Source organism: Aedes albopictus, chromosome 1 (genome assembly GCF_035046485.1).
Source record: "Aedes albopictus strain Foshan chromosome 1, AalbF5, whole genome shotgun sequence".
NCBI lineage: Eukaryota > Metazoa > Arthropoda > Insecta > Diptera > Culicidae > Aedes > Aedes albopictus.
The window spans coordinates 107,283,364-107,298,746 of NC_085136.1; positions in this window are offsets into that span (position 1 = coordinate 107,283,364).

The window sequence follows — 15,383 nt, forward strand, 5'->3', positions numbered from 1 at the left end:
GAACGACGTCAACATTATCCTAAAATGCATGAAACTTTCATATGCTGACGACCTGAAGCTGTATTTCACGATTAAGCAACGTCCCGATGCAGCGTTTCTACAGCACCAGCTTGAAACCTTTGCTGTTTGGTGCTCATCAAATCGAATGTCACTAAATGTATCTTAATGCTCTGTCATATCATTCGGCCGTAAGAAGTCCATTCTCTACTTCGACTACGCTTTGGAAGATGTTCGGTTGATACGCGAATCGACAGTCAAGGATCTCGGAGTTCTGCTTGACTCTAAACTGACATTTAAAGACCATGTCGCTTACGTCGTAGCCAAGGCATCGTCGCAGCTTGTTGTCGCTATACTGTTCAATTGTACGCCCTATCCTGGAATACTCGACAGTAGTCTGGGCTCCTTACTATGTACAACAATGAAATTAACCGCATCGAAAGAGTACAGCGCAAATTCATTCGTTTTGCGCTACGCCATCTCAGGTGGAGGAATCCGCTAACTTTGCCTAGCTATGAAATCCACTGTCAACTTATTAACTTGGAACCTCTCAGTGCTAGACGCAATACAACCAAAGTCTGCTTTGTAGGAGATCTTCTGCAAGGCAACAGAGACTGCCCTGATCTTCTAGGAATGCTGCATATAAACACACGCCGCCGTAGCCTAAGATCCCACCCGTTCCTCAATCTTCCACCTGCAAACACCAATTACAGCCTACATGAGCCGGTTCGTGATATGTCCCGTTTGTTCAATACTTGTTATTTTGTATTTGATTTTAATGTGTCACGTTTAGTAAATAAGAGTAGCTTTAACCCTCGAGTAATCGCGCTGTTGTATTTTGTACATCACGTTGAAAAAAAAAATCGCTTTTTGTGTTCAGCACTAGCGCGGTGCTGGCGGTGGTAGCCAACCACGCGAGTTACGGAAGGTTAAGCGTATGGTCTGTTAATTTTAGTTGTTATAATGTACCTTTCGTTTTTTGTGTCATTGAGGTAAACATTTTATCTGTTGACTTTATGTGTAGACGAATTCCTCCACCAACTCGAAAGTATCCCCGTCTATCGTAACCCAGACGGATCCAGTCGTGCTCGGTTCCGCCTACCAGCATGTACTTTGTTTTTGAGGCATTCACCACCAGTCCGACCTTTGCTGCTTCGCGATTCAGGCGGGTGTACAGCTCTGTCACCATTCCAAATGCCCTGGCAATAATGCTCCAGGATGATACATAGCGTGGCAATATGGTCCACACGGATCGTCCGGCTCGGAATTCTGCTTGCTGCCGTCGAAGAGTTGTGTCAATCTTCTCCTGTATCCGAATAAGGATGGCAAAGGACTTTGAGAATGATACACAGCAACATGATGCCCCGCCAATTATCGCATACAGTCAGGTCACTCTTTTCAGGTACCTTTACTAAGACGCCAGTCGGCCGGAAATGTCGCGGTTTCCCATATGTCGCAGAATACTTGATGCGGTAGTTGTGCGGATACTACGGGGTGAGCTTTGAGCATCTCAGCTGATATGCGATCGACCCCTGGGGCTCTGCTCGATTTCATGCTACGGAAGGCTGTTTCTATCTCCTGCACTGATGGAGCTTCGGTGTTGACACGGGTCATGCGTCGAACCCTTGGCGGATCATGCTGAGGTGTTGATGGCGTGACCGACACTTGAAAAAGTTTTCCAAAGTGCTCGAACAACCAGTATATTATACTGGTCAGCCAGGTCGGTCAGTAACTGTCCAGACGTGTCTTTCACGAGCATCGTAGCATTCAGCTTAGTCCCACTAAGGTGACGTAAAACATCGTAGAGGAGACGGATATCGCCTATGTTTGCGGCTTCCTTGTCTTCGTCGGCTAGGGAATCCGCCCACGCTTGTTTGGTTCGTCTTCATGCGCGTTTCACTTCCTTCTCGAGAGCTGAATAGCGCTGACAGGCAACGGCTGTGGCTCCTAGTGTTTTCGTTCGCTCTATCGCGGCTTTGGCGTTCCTTCGCTCCTCTATCTTCCTCCAGGTATCATCTGTGATCCACTGCTGTCTTCGGGTGCGGAGCTCACCCAAATTATTCTCGCCGATAGCGATGAAGGCGTTCTTAATGGAATATTCGGAACACGGTTCTCTAGCACCTCCACGAAAGACCTTTTCACCGCAGCGTCTTCCAGTCGGCGTGTATTGAACCGGCGCCCGATTTTCTCCTCCTGTCGATGGATCCTAGCAATGCGCAGTCAGATCTCACCGATTAGAAGATGATGATCGAACGCAATGTCGGCGCTACATTTGTTCAGCGCATCAAGAAGGATCCGTCTCCATTTCCTTCTGATTCCACGTGACGCCATCACGGGAAACCCATGACACTTTGTGCACTGCTCGATGAGGAAAGAGCAATCCCCCAATCAACATGGCATTATTGCCACAAATCTCTGCAAACAGCTCTCCGTTCTCGCTCATTTCTCCGAAACCATGGCGTCCCATAGTTAGTGGATCATGGTAAGGATTCAAATCCGTGTTCTAAATCTGATTACAATGTCCTAGGATTTCAAACTTCATACGGTATGCCTCATTGGCTAGTTGTGCCAGTTTACCCTGCTGGGCTAGGGTTAATACTTTCCAAGTAACAATTCTTGTGTGTTGTTTCACGCTAAAAGTCGTTGCCATTGAATCAGTTAGTAAGGGGCTGTCCATAAACCACGTGGTCATCAGGGGGGTTCGGCCAATGACCATTTTGTATGGACAAATAAAAAATTTTGTATGGACTAATGACCACGCGGGGGGGTTTGAAAAGTCCCAAAAAATGACCACGTGGTTTATGGACAGCCCCTAACCTATCATTTTCGGTTCCTGTAACGGTTGTTCAGTTTCGAGAGCAGTAGGTTCTTGGCTCAAGGTCCCCTATTCACCGTGGTGGGGCTGCCACCTTAGGTACAACTTCCGGTGGAGGAGCATTTCTTACTCAGCCGCTGGATGCCAGAACAGACGCTGTTTGAGCCGCACCTCCTTGGTGAACAGACGCTCAGGTCGTACCTCCTCAATCTAGCTGAAGTCAGAAGGACAACAGTGCCCAGGCTGCACTGCCAGATTAGATGGCGGTCTTTGTCATCGCTTGACCCGTGGAAGCATGAGGTACGAACTTGTGAGGGCCAGAGCTATGTTGGACGCCCTCCCTTTCGAGTAACCGTTTTGCAGCCCCAGTTGTTAGCTTGTTGTTAGTAAATATTGAGCTATCACCTGACGTGGGTGATCAACTGTTTGCTTTCTTTGCTTTATTGAAAATCAAAGGGTCACATCGATTATCAAACCGATTAGTGACCCAACGATACCTTTCCTACTAACATGCATTACTCTGTAAGTCGAAGCTAAGCTAAGCGTCGAGTTTAGTTCAGTCCTGTGTGAAATGGACTTCAGGATTCTGCTCCTTAGTGGGGTGGAGACGCGCGATAGGGCAACCATAACAACGGTTGACTCACTTGCCATCCTCGATGACCGTAAGGACGTAGCCGGCGCCAATATTGACCTTGCTTTATTTGGGAGCTCTCGAACTGTGTACAATGAGAACCCGACTAGATGTTTCTAACAAAAATGTAACATCTTTCCAACTAATCCTGATATTTATAACTTATTGTGTTATACTTCTGTTAGAAACATTTGGTGTACATAAATATTATAACACAATTACATCACATTATGTTATAAAATCTGATTATAACTCGTTGTAATATACTAAAGTTTCGATTCTTTGGCATTGTTATACAGATGTATCAAATTGTGATACATAGAAACTAGTTGTTTTGAAGCTAAGATTTATATCACGTTTTGTTATAATTTTGATCTGTTCACAACACAATACGGCACCAACATTTCAAAAGGGCGTAACTGCATTTACAACCAATGCCTTCTCACAAAGCTGTGGAGCGTATCCCATCCCTCGAGCAATCCACTAGCACAAATAGAAAGATAAAATCCTCCTCTTTCGATTAATGGATGTGAATTGCGTGAGATGAATGAAATACGGCCCACAGCTCTGTGAGAAGGTATTGGTTGCAAAAGCAGTTACGCCCTTTTGAAATGTTGGTGCCGAATAGGTTATTTTTTTGATTACACCAGAGTAGTTTTTGTTACAATTTTAGTTATTTTAACATCATCGTGCATCTAGTTTATAACATAATAAGTTATTGAAAATTTTTATAACATAATAACACAATATGTTACAAACTTGATATAATTTTCTAGTCGGGAATGTGTTGCGGAATAGCAATATGCAATCGAAGCAACATAAGCATAGTAACATAAGCATAGCAACAGATGTTATTATGTAGTAATAAATTGTTCATTAGTTTTTCAACCCCCATTACGTACAGACGTGTATTATTCCAAGAGGTTATTGGTCCAGCCTCGGTGTTGAGAAGCTGAACAATCAAAACTACGGCAGCGGTAAGTTTACCATGGAGCTGTTGCTGGTGAGGGAGGACCTGTGGCGTTTCGTGGACCCAGGACAACCGCCAGTGGAAATCGTGCCAACGGAAGGACATCCAGGAACCGCTGCTGCAGTTGCTGCTTGGAAGGCTGGTGATCGGAAAGCGAGGGCGACCATCGGACTGCTAGTGGAACAGAAGCAACAAGTTTTGATCCGGAAAACTACTTCTGCAATAGAAGTCTGGGAGAATCTGCAGCGTCACCACGAACGGATTACTCTTTCTGCGAAGGTCGGGCTGTTTTACCAGCTGTGCGAGATGCGGTACGTGGACGGCGGAGATATCGAGCAGCATTTTTATGAAATGGAGCGCTTGTTCGAGAAACTTTTCAAGGCTGGCACGAATCTCGGCCGTGAACTGGAGGTGATGATCGTTCTACGAAGCTTACCGAAGTCGTTCAGCACGCTGACCACCGCACTCGACTGTCGCAGAGAAGATGAAGTTACGCTGGAGCTTGTGAAGCTAAAAGTTATCGATGAAGTCCTGAAGCGTGGACGCGAAAGTTCATCCGATCAAGCTTTGAAGGTGGAGGACCGGATGCAGAAGAAGGTTAGTTCAATTGTGTGCCACAACTGCAAAAGAACTGGACACAAGAAGAAGGATTGCAACGTGAAGGCTAAAAAGAAAACCGGGACGAAGGAAGGCAACACCGATCAGCACAAGCCAAGGTAACAACTCCAGAAGCAGGAGGATTCGCGTTCACTGTTACGAATTCCGTTCGAGAATGGATCGTGGACTCTGGTGCATCGTGGCATATTTGCGCAAACCGGAATTTCTTCGTGGAGCTGGGAAAGCGGAAGGCAGGAACACCAAGTGAAGTTGTTGTTGCTGATGGCCGAACATGCCCGGTGAAAGGAGTAGGTACATGCAAGCTGAGTTGTTTCGTGAAGAACGGCATCGTGAAGGAAGTTACCCTGAGTCAGGTGTTGTACATCCCGAAGTTAGAAGCAAATCTGTTGTCTGTCGGATGTTTGATAAAGAAAGGTGCTGACGTCAGTTTCAACGAGTCCGGCTGTGCTGTGTCAAGCGGAGGAGTAGTAGCGATGGAAGCTGTGCTCAAAGACGGTTTGTACGATTTGAAGCTAGAAAAGAGCCCTGTTGTAGCCGCAGTGAACAGCCACAACCCGATGTGTATTCATGAATGGCATAGGCGACTAGGACATCGTGATCCTGAAGCGATTTTCGAGGCTGAGAAACGAGAGCTTGTGACTGGCATCAAAATTCAACCCTGCGGAATCAAAGCGGTTTGCGAGTGCTGCGTTGAGGGAAAGATGACCCGAAATCCTTTTCCCAAGAAGGCCAAACAAAAATCGAAAGCTATCATAGATCTGGTGCATAGCGACTTGTGCGGACCGATGAACAAGAAGACCCCAGGCGGTTGCAGATATTTTCTTACATTCATTGACGACTTCAGCCGTTATTCGTGGATTTATTTCCTGCGGAACAAATCAGAAGCTGCTGATGGTTTTGACCAGTTCGTTCGGATGATGAGGACACAGCATGGAAAAACCCCGAAGATATTGCGATCGGACCAAGGTGGCGAATACTGCCAAGCTGGGATATCAGTATTGGGCAGAAGCGGTGAGTACAGCAAATTTCCTACAGAACGTTTTATCGACGAGGGCCAGGCAGATCACACCACATGAAACTGTATACGGGCTCAAACCGGACTTGTCGGAGATGCATGTGCTCTTTGTCAAGGCTTACGTGCACATTCCAAAGGAGCAACGAACAAAGTTGAAGCCGAATGCGAAGAAGGTGACGTTTGTCGGATACTCTCCACATCACAAAGGATACCGAATGATTGATTTGAAGAACAACAAGATTGTGATAAGCCGAGATGTGAGGTTCCTATCGGAAGATGAGCCGGAAATTTTTGTTGCCTCTGTCGGAGACCATCCGACCGAGATAATTGACCTCTACACGACCTTCACCAGAAAGTACCTTTTCCTTGATCCAGTCCAGTCCAATCCTTCCTTTCCTTGAATGTCCAGTCCAATCCTTCCTGGTTTCTTCCTTGATGCGCAGGTCTTCCTTCACATGTAGCACAAACACCGTTTTCACAATAAACACATTTATTTCAACAAACTACATTTATTTAACACTACGAACATTTATTAACTTAATCTAACATAAAAAAACGACAAGGGTTCGCCCCTTGCAATGGCTCGCGACAACGGACTGATATGTACTGATCTGCTCTTGATCGCCGTTCTGCTCTCCTCCCGATGACCAGTGATGACCAGCCATTCTGTAGTGGTCGTAGGTTGTTCGAGTGTCCGAATCGGTTCACCACTACATAGCCAGAGTAGCTCATTTTCCAACGGAGTTCCTAAACGCGGCGAGTATTACTACTGTTGGCTGCGTCCGTACTAATAATTGGTGAGCTCGCAGACAGCCTCGGAGGAAGCTACAGTCGAGTATGAGTTCCGAAACAGCGAACAGAAGACGCTAACGAGTTCGAAGCTGATGATGAAAGCGAAGATTCCAATGTTTCCATTCAGGAGGAGCCCGAGGTCAGACGCTCAGGACGGAGCACCAAAGGAGTTGCACCGCAGCGGTTTCACGTGGAAATGCTGAAGGATGTTTCCTCGTTCGAACAATCAGGAGAACCTGGACCGGACCTAGATGCTGTCAGCAATCGGGAGCGTGAGCAGTGGAAGGCTGCTATCAAAGAGGAACTAGACTCTCACTTAGAAAACGGGACCTGGGAGTTAGTCGACCTGCCACCGGGAGTTAAGCCAGTTGGTTGCCGGTGGATTTTCAAGAAGAAACGGGATGCAACAGGAAAGGTTACGCGATACAAGGCCCGTCTTGTTGCACAAGGTTTCACGCAAGTATACGGGCAGTATTTCGATGAAGTTTTTGCGTCTGTGGCTAAGCAGGTAACGCTCCGCGTTCTTTTGACGATTGCTGCAAGAAAGAATCTCCTTTTGAAACACATCGACATCAAGACTGCCTATTTGTACGGTACGCTTGACGAGCAGATTTTCATGCGACCTCCGCCTGGAGTCGAAGCTGCTGGGAAGAAAACTGGATGCCTGCTGAAGAGAAGTATTTACGGCTTGAAACAATCGGCGAGGATGTGGAATCAACGGATAGACAGCACCAAACATGTCCAAACACTGCACTGCACGAGGAGTCGATGCTCAACACACCACCGTGGGTGCCAAGCCACCACCTAGCTCTCCGTGTTTCAGAACAAACACGCACCGTGTCTGGCTCAACACCGGTGTCAGTGGCGGTGCTCAGGCACTGGGCACGGTGTTTGACGCTTCGGGTAACACGGAGCCCGAGTGTTTCCGATTATGCAAAACACTCGTGCGAGTTCAAGCACTCGGTGCCGTTCATTCTCCAGCACCAGTTGCAAATGCTGTTGGTCGACGACGAGAGTGAAGTACTTGGCGGCTCCTTTTGTGTCTTTCTCGTCCCTTCTGACTCAGTGGCTCTGATGCAGCCAAGCTACCACGCACTGTGGCCGAGCTCACTGCTTTGGTGTTTCATACAATCGGAAACTCCCGGCCTCCGTGCCCAACCAAAACTGAAACACGGAGCCGAAACTGAGGCTCGAGTTATGACACCGACATGAGTGTTTCGTCAGTCGCACTGCGTGTTCATCAATACTCGGACGTCGAATCAGCAAACCTACATCTGCGGACTGGACGGAGGCTAAACGTGTTCTTCGATATTTGATCGGAACCAGTGATTTGATGTTGTGCCTTGGAAAAGGAGAGCAAATTCTAGAAGGATTCTCAGATGCGGATTGGGCTGGTGAAGCAAAGGATCGAAAATCTACGTCTGGCTATTTATATCGATTGGATGGTGAACTCGTTCTCTGGGGTGCCAAGAAGCAGACATGCGTAGCATTATCTTCAACTGAAGCTGAATATGTATCGTTGTCAATATGCTGCCAAGAATTGCAATGGTTTCTGCGACTGCTTAAGAGCTTTGGAGAAAGACCTGCCTTACCGATGAAAATTTGGGAAGACAATCAAAGCAGCATAAAACTGTTACAGCAAGATGACTACACTAAACGCTCAAAGCACGTGGACACCCGATATCATTATACTCGAGATTTGATGAAGAAAGGAAAGATTGATGTCCAGTATTGCCCAACAACAGATATACTTGCTGACATGCTAACCAAGCCGCTCAAGCTGGAGGACTTTCGTTCAAGAATTGGCCTGATTCCATATTAAGGAGGAGTGTTGCGGAATAGCAATATGCAATCGAAGCAACATAAGCATAGGAACATAAGCATAGCAACAGATGTTATTATGTAGTAATAAATCGTTCATTAGTTTTTCAACCTGTAACCGATCGCGTAGCGAAGCGTAGAAGTTGTTCGAAGCTAGCTAGCTTGAATCGCTTCTTAATTGAATCAGGATTAAGAAGGCGTTACTCAGCGTAACGCCCGATTTAGTCCGACTGCATTTTTAGCTCGAACACGAACCAATGTACGCGGATCGTTTGCTGCAAATTTTGTGCAATTGAAAACACTTCGCTCAAATTTCTCCCAAATTAATTTACTGGCTTAGCCAATAGGAATGCGCCACATGCTGATGCCATTCCTCCCCATTATCATCAGAGGTCTACTCAATACTTGCTTTAGTAAAGCTGATCATTCCAAAATCAACCAGCAAGTGTGCAAGTTCGCAGAATACAAAGTGATCAATAAGAGTCGAAGATAGTGGAAGAAGAAGTGAAGCATAGTCAGTTTCAGGGTAATTTAGTAGAAAGTGGCATCATCTTTCCAATTGTTTAAATTGCCAACTCTTCTTAGGTAGTGCTATACCATCCAAAGAAAAAGGAATAGAATTCAACCGAGTGAATATCGAGCGGTTGAAGCGCAAGGTAATTAAACGCGATGCTTGTGTGATGTAGGTGTAGGCTGAAGTGATCCTAAAGCACGATTTCGATTCGAAGGCGAAAACCTTCGAAACGAAGGTTTTTATCCCGGACAGGTTCGAGACGGTCACGAGAAACCGGAAGCCCAGCGGATAGTTCCATCTCCGAGTCGGTGGCGTCATCGTCCTGCCACGCGTCCCACGAGTATCGTAAGACGCGCTCCCCGTAGGGGCCCAAGCCATCACCCTGAGCAAGTGGGGACTCGCCCGTACTCGTGTAAGTGATTCCCCGCTGTACCTTCGAACCTCACGTGACCCTCCGGTCGCGAGTATTCACCGGCGCCTGTAGGGTCTACCCTATAGCATTAAGAGACAGCATCGAAGTAGGCACAGTTGGGAAGAGAGAGGATTGATGGTCAGCGACCGACAGAGTGTAGACGTGTGAAGTAGAGCTCGAGAGTAAAGTGGTGGAAAATATATTGAAGTATTATTTAAGAAACTATCTAAACAAATTCATCACAGATCTCGCCACTATAGCTGAACCGTTGAGAGATCTGACGAAAAAGGCAGTGAAATTTGTTTGGAGCGACGAACATGACCGAGCTTTCCAGCAAATCAAAAATAAGCTAGCTGCAGCCACTAAACTTGGATTTTTTGACGTCAGAGATAAAACCACAGTCATGGCGGATGCTAGCCCCACCGGACTTGGTGCAGTGTTGATTCAAACTAACAGCTTGGATGTTTCTCGAGTGATTTGTTATGCATCAAAATCACTAACGGATACCGAGCGGCGCTATTGCCAAACGGAAAAGGAGACTTTGGCACTAGTGTGGAGCGTGGAACGTTTTCACATGTATCTATATGGAAGACCATTTGAACTAATGACAGACTGCAAGGCTTTGGAATATCTGTTCACTCCTCGCTCTAAGCCTTGTGCCCGAATAGAACGCTGGGTATTACGGCTTCAATCGTTTGATTATCAAATAGTACATATTCCCGGAAGCCAGAATATAGCCGATAGTCTTTCTCGACTAGCTATAGTGAAACCCAGTCCGTTTGATGCAGATGAAGAGTTGATCATAAGAGAGATAGCAGTTTCGGCTGGCTCGTCAGTGGCCCTAAAATGGAATGAAATACGAACAGAAAGTGACAATGATGCTGAAATTTCAGAGGTCATACAAATCATCCAAAGCGGAAATGAAATGGACATGCCGATTGCTTACAAGGTCATTGCGAGTGAACTATGCATCATTGATACTGTATTGCTACGGGTGGACCGTATCATCATTCCCAGAAGTCTGAGATCCAGGGTATTACAAATAGCTCATGAAGGTCATCCAGGAGTAAGAATGATTAAGAGCCATCTGAGAACGAACGTGTGGTGGCCTCGAATGGATCAAGACGTCGAGAATTTCGTGAAACAGTGTAAAGGATGTACGTTGGTATCGGCTCCAAACCCACCAGAACCTATGATTCGACGGGAACTCCCAGATCAGCCATGGAAAGATATTGCAGCTGATTTCCTTGGTCCATTACCGGAGGGGCAATATTTGTTGGTTGTAGTAGACTATTACAGTCGCTTTATAGAAGTTTGCGAGATGAATGTGATAACAGCTGCTGAGACCATCAAAGAACTTGCCATCATATTCAGTCGGTATGGGCTTCCTTCAACTTTGCGTGTTGACAATGGCCCACAATTCAGCTCAAAATGTGAAGAATTCAAGGATTTTTGTGAAAGTAACGGGATTGCCTTAGTAAATACAATACCGTTTTGGCCTGCCATGAACGGCGAAGTGGAACGCCAAAACAGGTCGTTGCTGAAAAGGATGCGAATTGCTCAAGAATTGGGAAAGGACTGGAGAGCAGAAATGCGGAAGTATCTGCTCACATATCATGCAACGAGTCATAGTACCACCGGAAAGTCTCCTGCTGAATTGATGTTTGGCAGAAAAATTCGTAGCAAGCTACCCCAAGTTGAATCTGTCAACTTAAACGACGGAGAAGTACGTGATCGAGATGCAGTATCCAAGGAAAAAGGAAGAGTTTATGCAGATTCAAAACGGAGAGCAAAGGAAAGTGATATTAGCATAGGAGACCGCGTTGTAAGCAAAAGAATGAAGAAGAATAACAAGTTAGAAGCAGATTTTTCTGCAGAGGAATTTGAAGTTATTAAAAAGGTAGGAGGGGATGTAACAGTTAAGTCGTTGGAAACAGGAAAAGAATACAGACGAAATGTAGCTCATTTGAAAAGGATCGAAAATAACACAGGGCCACATGAACGCGAAGGAATCCGTGAAAAACGTGTTAGGGCAGAACCTGCAAGATTCAAAGATTTCATCCCACATTAACGAAATAGAAGCTAAGGGGGGTTGTAGGGTCTACCCTATAGCATTAAGAGACAGCATCGAAGTAGGCACAGTTGGGAAGAGAGAGGATTGATGGTCAGCGACCGACAGAGTGTAGACGTGTGAAGTAGAGCTCGAGAGTAAAGTGGTGGAAAATATATTGAAGTATTATTTAAGAAGTTTGGACATTAATAAAGAATAAGTGTGATATCCGAATATCCTACAGCGCCATCGCGCTAGCCCCGCTGCAACGCACCACGTTGTGCAGTGTGAAGTGTGAATAGGTGATCACCGAAGCCAAGCAAGCGATTTTCTGAAAACCATCCAACATCACGTGAGTTGTGTGGCCGTCGCGTGAGGTGTGAATCAGTGCGTGAACCGCCGTCTAGAGCGTCCAAGAGCCCGCCGAGCCATTCGGTGTCAAGCATCGTACGCCGCCTTCGGCTAGGCCCACCTCCTCAGCCTGCCGATCCCATCGGCGTAAAGCATCGTGCGCCTCCCTCGAACCGCTCGCCTCCAGCGTCAGCAGCATAGCATCAGCAGCAGTTACCAACTACAATAAGGTCAGAACGAAATTAGTTTTTAATCAAACCTTTGTAGAACACAAACTAACCCTCTAACCTAACACCATTTGTACGAATACAAAGCAATATCGTTTTTTAAACAACCAAACTCGATTTGTATCGTTAGGCGTTTGGTGACGTCAAGTATATTGGATTGGGAGTCTTTTGAGTTAGGTACCGTGATCGATAGACCCGCCCTGAGCAAGTTAGCCGGGCAGACCTTACAACGCGCATTTCCGCATCACGCTGAAAGGCGTGTTGGCGCTTAAGCGGATTTGTAACTTTAACTTCTAGGGCATTGGTCAATCTGTTCGTGCCAGAAAAGTAGTCCTGTTTAGGTTCAGTTCCGTTTTAGTTAGCTGTTGAGAACCGCTTCTCTTCTGTTACCGAACCCGGGGACCAAGATACCCACGGCACAGGCGTACCGGAGACGTAGGTATCGTATCGTTTCTTTTAGTTTCGCAGTCGAACCGGGCCTGTCCCGTATTTATCTTGTTACAAACCCCAATTACGTACAGACGTGTATTATTCCAAGAGAATGATGTGCTAGTTCCAAGCTCCGTTCGTTGGTTCTATGTGCAATTTCGATTGCTCCAGTCAATCACGGAGTAGCAACTAAAAGTTGCACGATCATCCCAGATCATGCTCATGAAACCATGCAATATGGATCTCTTTAGTAGTTGGGGAAGATATTCGGTATCCAAAAATGATGACCTGAAAATCTTAAATGACTTTAGTCATGTAGCAATGATATTATAAGGCACGGGATTTACTACCGCATTACAATCCGAAATAGATGCCTAGAATGATAGAAAGTAGAAGCCAATAGAAGGATATAAAGTAATGTTATTCATGAAAGTTAAATGTGGAAAATAGTACTCCTTGAAAGAATAGCCTATGGGTAGAAGAAAGAATATATTGAAATATTGTCATTTCAAATTCCATTCATTACAGCAATTTAATAAAGTTAAACAATCTATTGATTAGAGAAGAACAAATCTCTGGGTACTATATGAGCAAACAAAACGAAATAATTTACGTTGGGAGCAGTGATCCAAAATGTACTGTAGTTCCAAAAACTGTAGTTTGCATGATAATCGTCGGTGTATGGTCTTGACAATCATGCAACAAAAACATTCACGTATGAGCAGATGATATATTCATGGGTGACTGTGACATTTTTTTAATCACGGCAAAAAATAGAGAGAGTAGAGGATTGGCAAATTGAGTGAACTAATGAAATCCCAGTGGTTCCGAAAACTGCGAACGGGACATGCGTATAACTTAGGAACCGGAAGTGTGAAGAAGCGGAGACAAAGATTTTCGGATTGTGCGTTCCGAGGGTCATAACCACCAATGGAGCAGGGGAACAAAAGTCAGTGGCTCCCAACTGAATAGTTACGACCCACGTCTAACAAATCAAAAAGTCTCATGCCATACGGATATTTTCGAACCTGGCTAATTGAGTTTATGTTAAAACCCGACATCCTAGGCCATTTTGGAAATAAATATTGCGCTTGGGGTTTCGGGGACAATATAGGGACACTACTGAGGTTTTCCGCCATCCTCAAAACGCCTCTGTAACGACTTTGAAATCAAATCCGCTGAAAATGCTCTAAAGCTTCTTGAAATGCCTCCGAAATCTACCTTAAACCCCCTGAGACCCTATGTAACGCACCTTAGATCCTCCAAAACTTCCGAAAACGCCATGCCTCCGTAGCGTTTCTGAAATCCTCCGGAAATGCTCTGAAGCCTTTTGGAATGCCTCCAAAAACCCCCTAATACCGCCGGAAACCCCATGTAACGCACCTCAGACCCTCCGAAACCCCCAAAAACGCCATATAACGCCTCCGTTACGTTTGTGAAATCCGCCGAAAAGGCTCTGCAGCTCTTTGGAATGCCTCCAAAATCCCCCAGAAACCCCATGTAACGCACCTTAGACCTCCAAAACCCCAGAAAACGGCATGTAACGCCTCCGTAACGTTTGTGAAATCCGCCAAAAATTCTCTGAAGCTCTTTGGAATGCCTCCAAATTCCCCCTTAAATCCCCAGAAACCCCATGTAACGCACCTGAAACTGGTCTAGTAATGGTTTTGTTCATTCGACCTTTTGTCCATTCGACCTTTTGTCCCTTCGACCTTATGTCCATTCGACCTTTTGTCCATTCGACCTTCTGTCCCTTCGACCTTCTGTCCTAGAGCCCAACAACACTACTCTGGAGACCATTTTGATAATAGATTTTGCTACTACGTTGAGTAGTGGTACATAATCCACTGTACTTACCAAAGCAGTTAGAGGAACAATACGCGGTGTTTTACATTATTGGGATATTATGGGCTTCTTGCTGATATGAAGCTTAGTTGATAGAAACAACAACTGTAACTTTCAGAAGACTTACTGGACATGGTAGATTACAAATCGTAGCTTTGTATGATGAAAGAAGTTAATGTTACACCCGTAGACTTAAGGATTCAAACTCAAGAATAGTTTGGATGACCTAGGATATCCAGAAAAATATTCCGCATAATATTCTACCGTTTTTATACTATTGACTACCAAAACTTGAGAAAAACGTAGCAAAATTCCAGAATAACACTTGACAAAAATCCGGCTTCAAAGGGTTAAACAGGGGCTGTCCATAAACCACGTGGTCATTTTTTTGGGACTTCTCAACCCCCCCCCCCCCCCCCCGCGTGGTCATTAGTCCATACAAATTTTTTGTTTTCGTCCATACAAAATGGTCATAGGCCGAACCCCCCCCCCATGACCACGTGGTTTATGGACAGCCCCACAGATGCCATCTTGAATTTTAAGCCGCCATCTTGGATTTTAGACCGCGATCTTTGATATTCTGGTCACCATTTTTGGACTCCAGACAACTTCCCCTTATCAAATATAATCCATACCATCCGAAAATTGGAGTCGCCATCTTGAATATTAGGCTGCCATTTTGAATTTTGGGCTGACATCGTGGAATCGGTCAACCATACTAAAGGTTACAAAAATCACCGCAGCTTGATATGTCGCATGATAAGGCTTGGTTCAGTTTTATATACGGCCAGTTCTACCGGTATTGCTCAGGATCACTCACAGGCCATAACTCCGGAACGCCTTGACCAATCCGGACCACAAGCAATGCGGTAAAGTTCTGGTTCGAATCGAGTTAT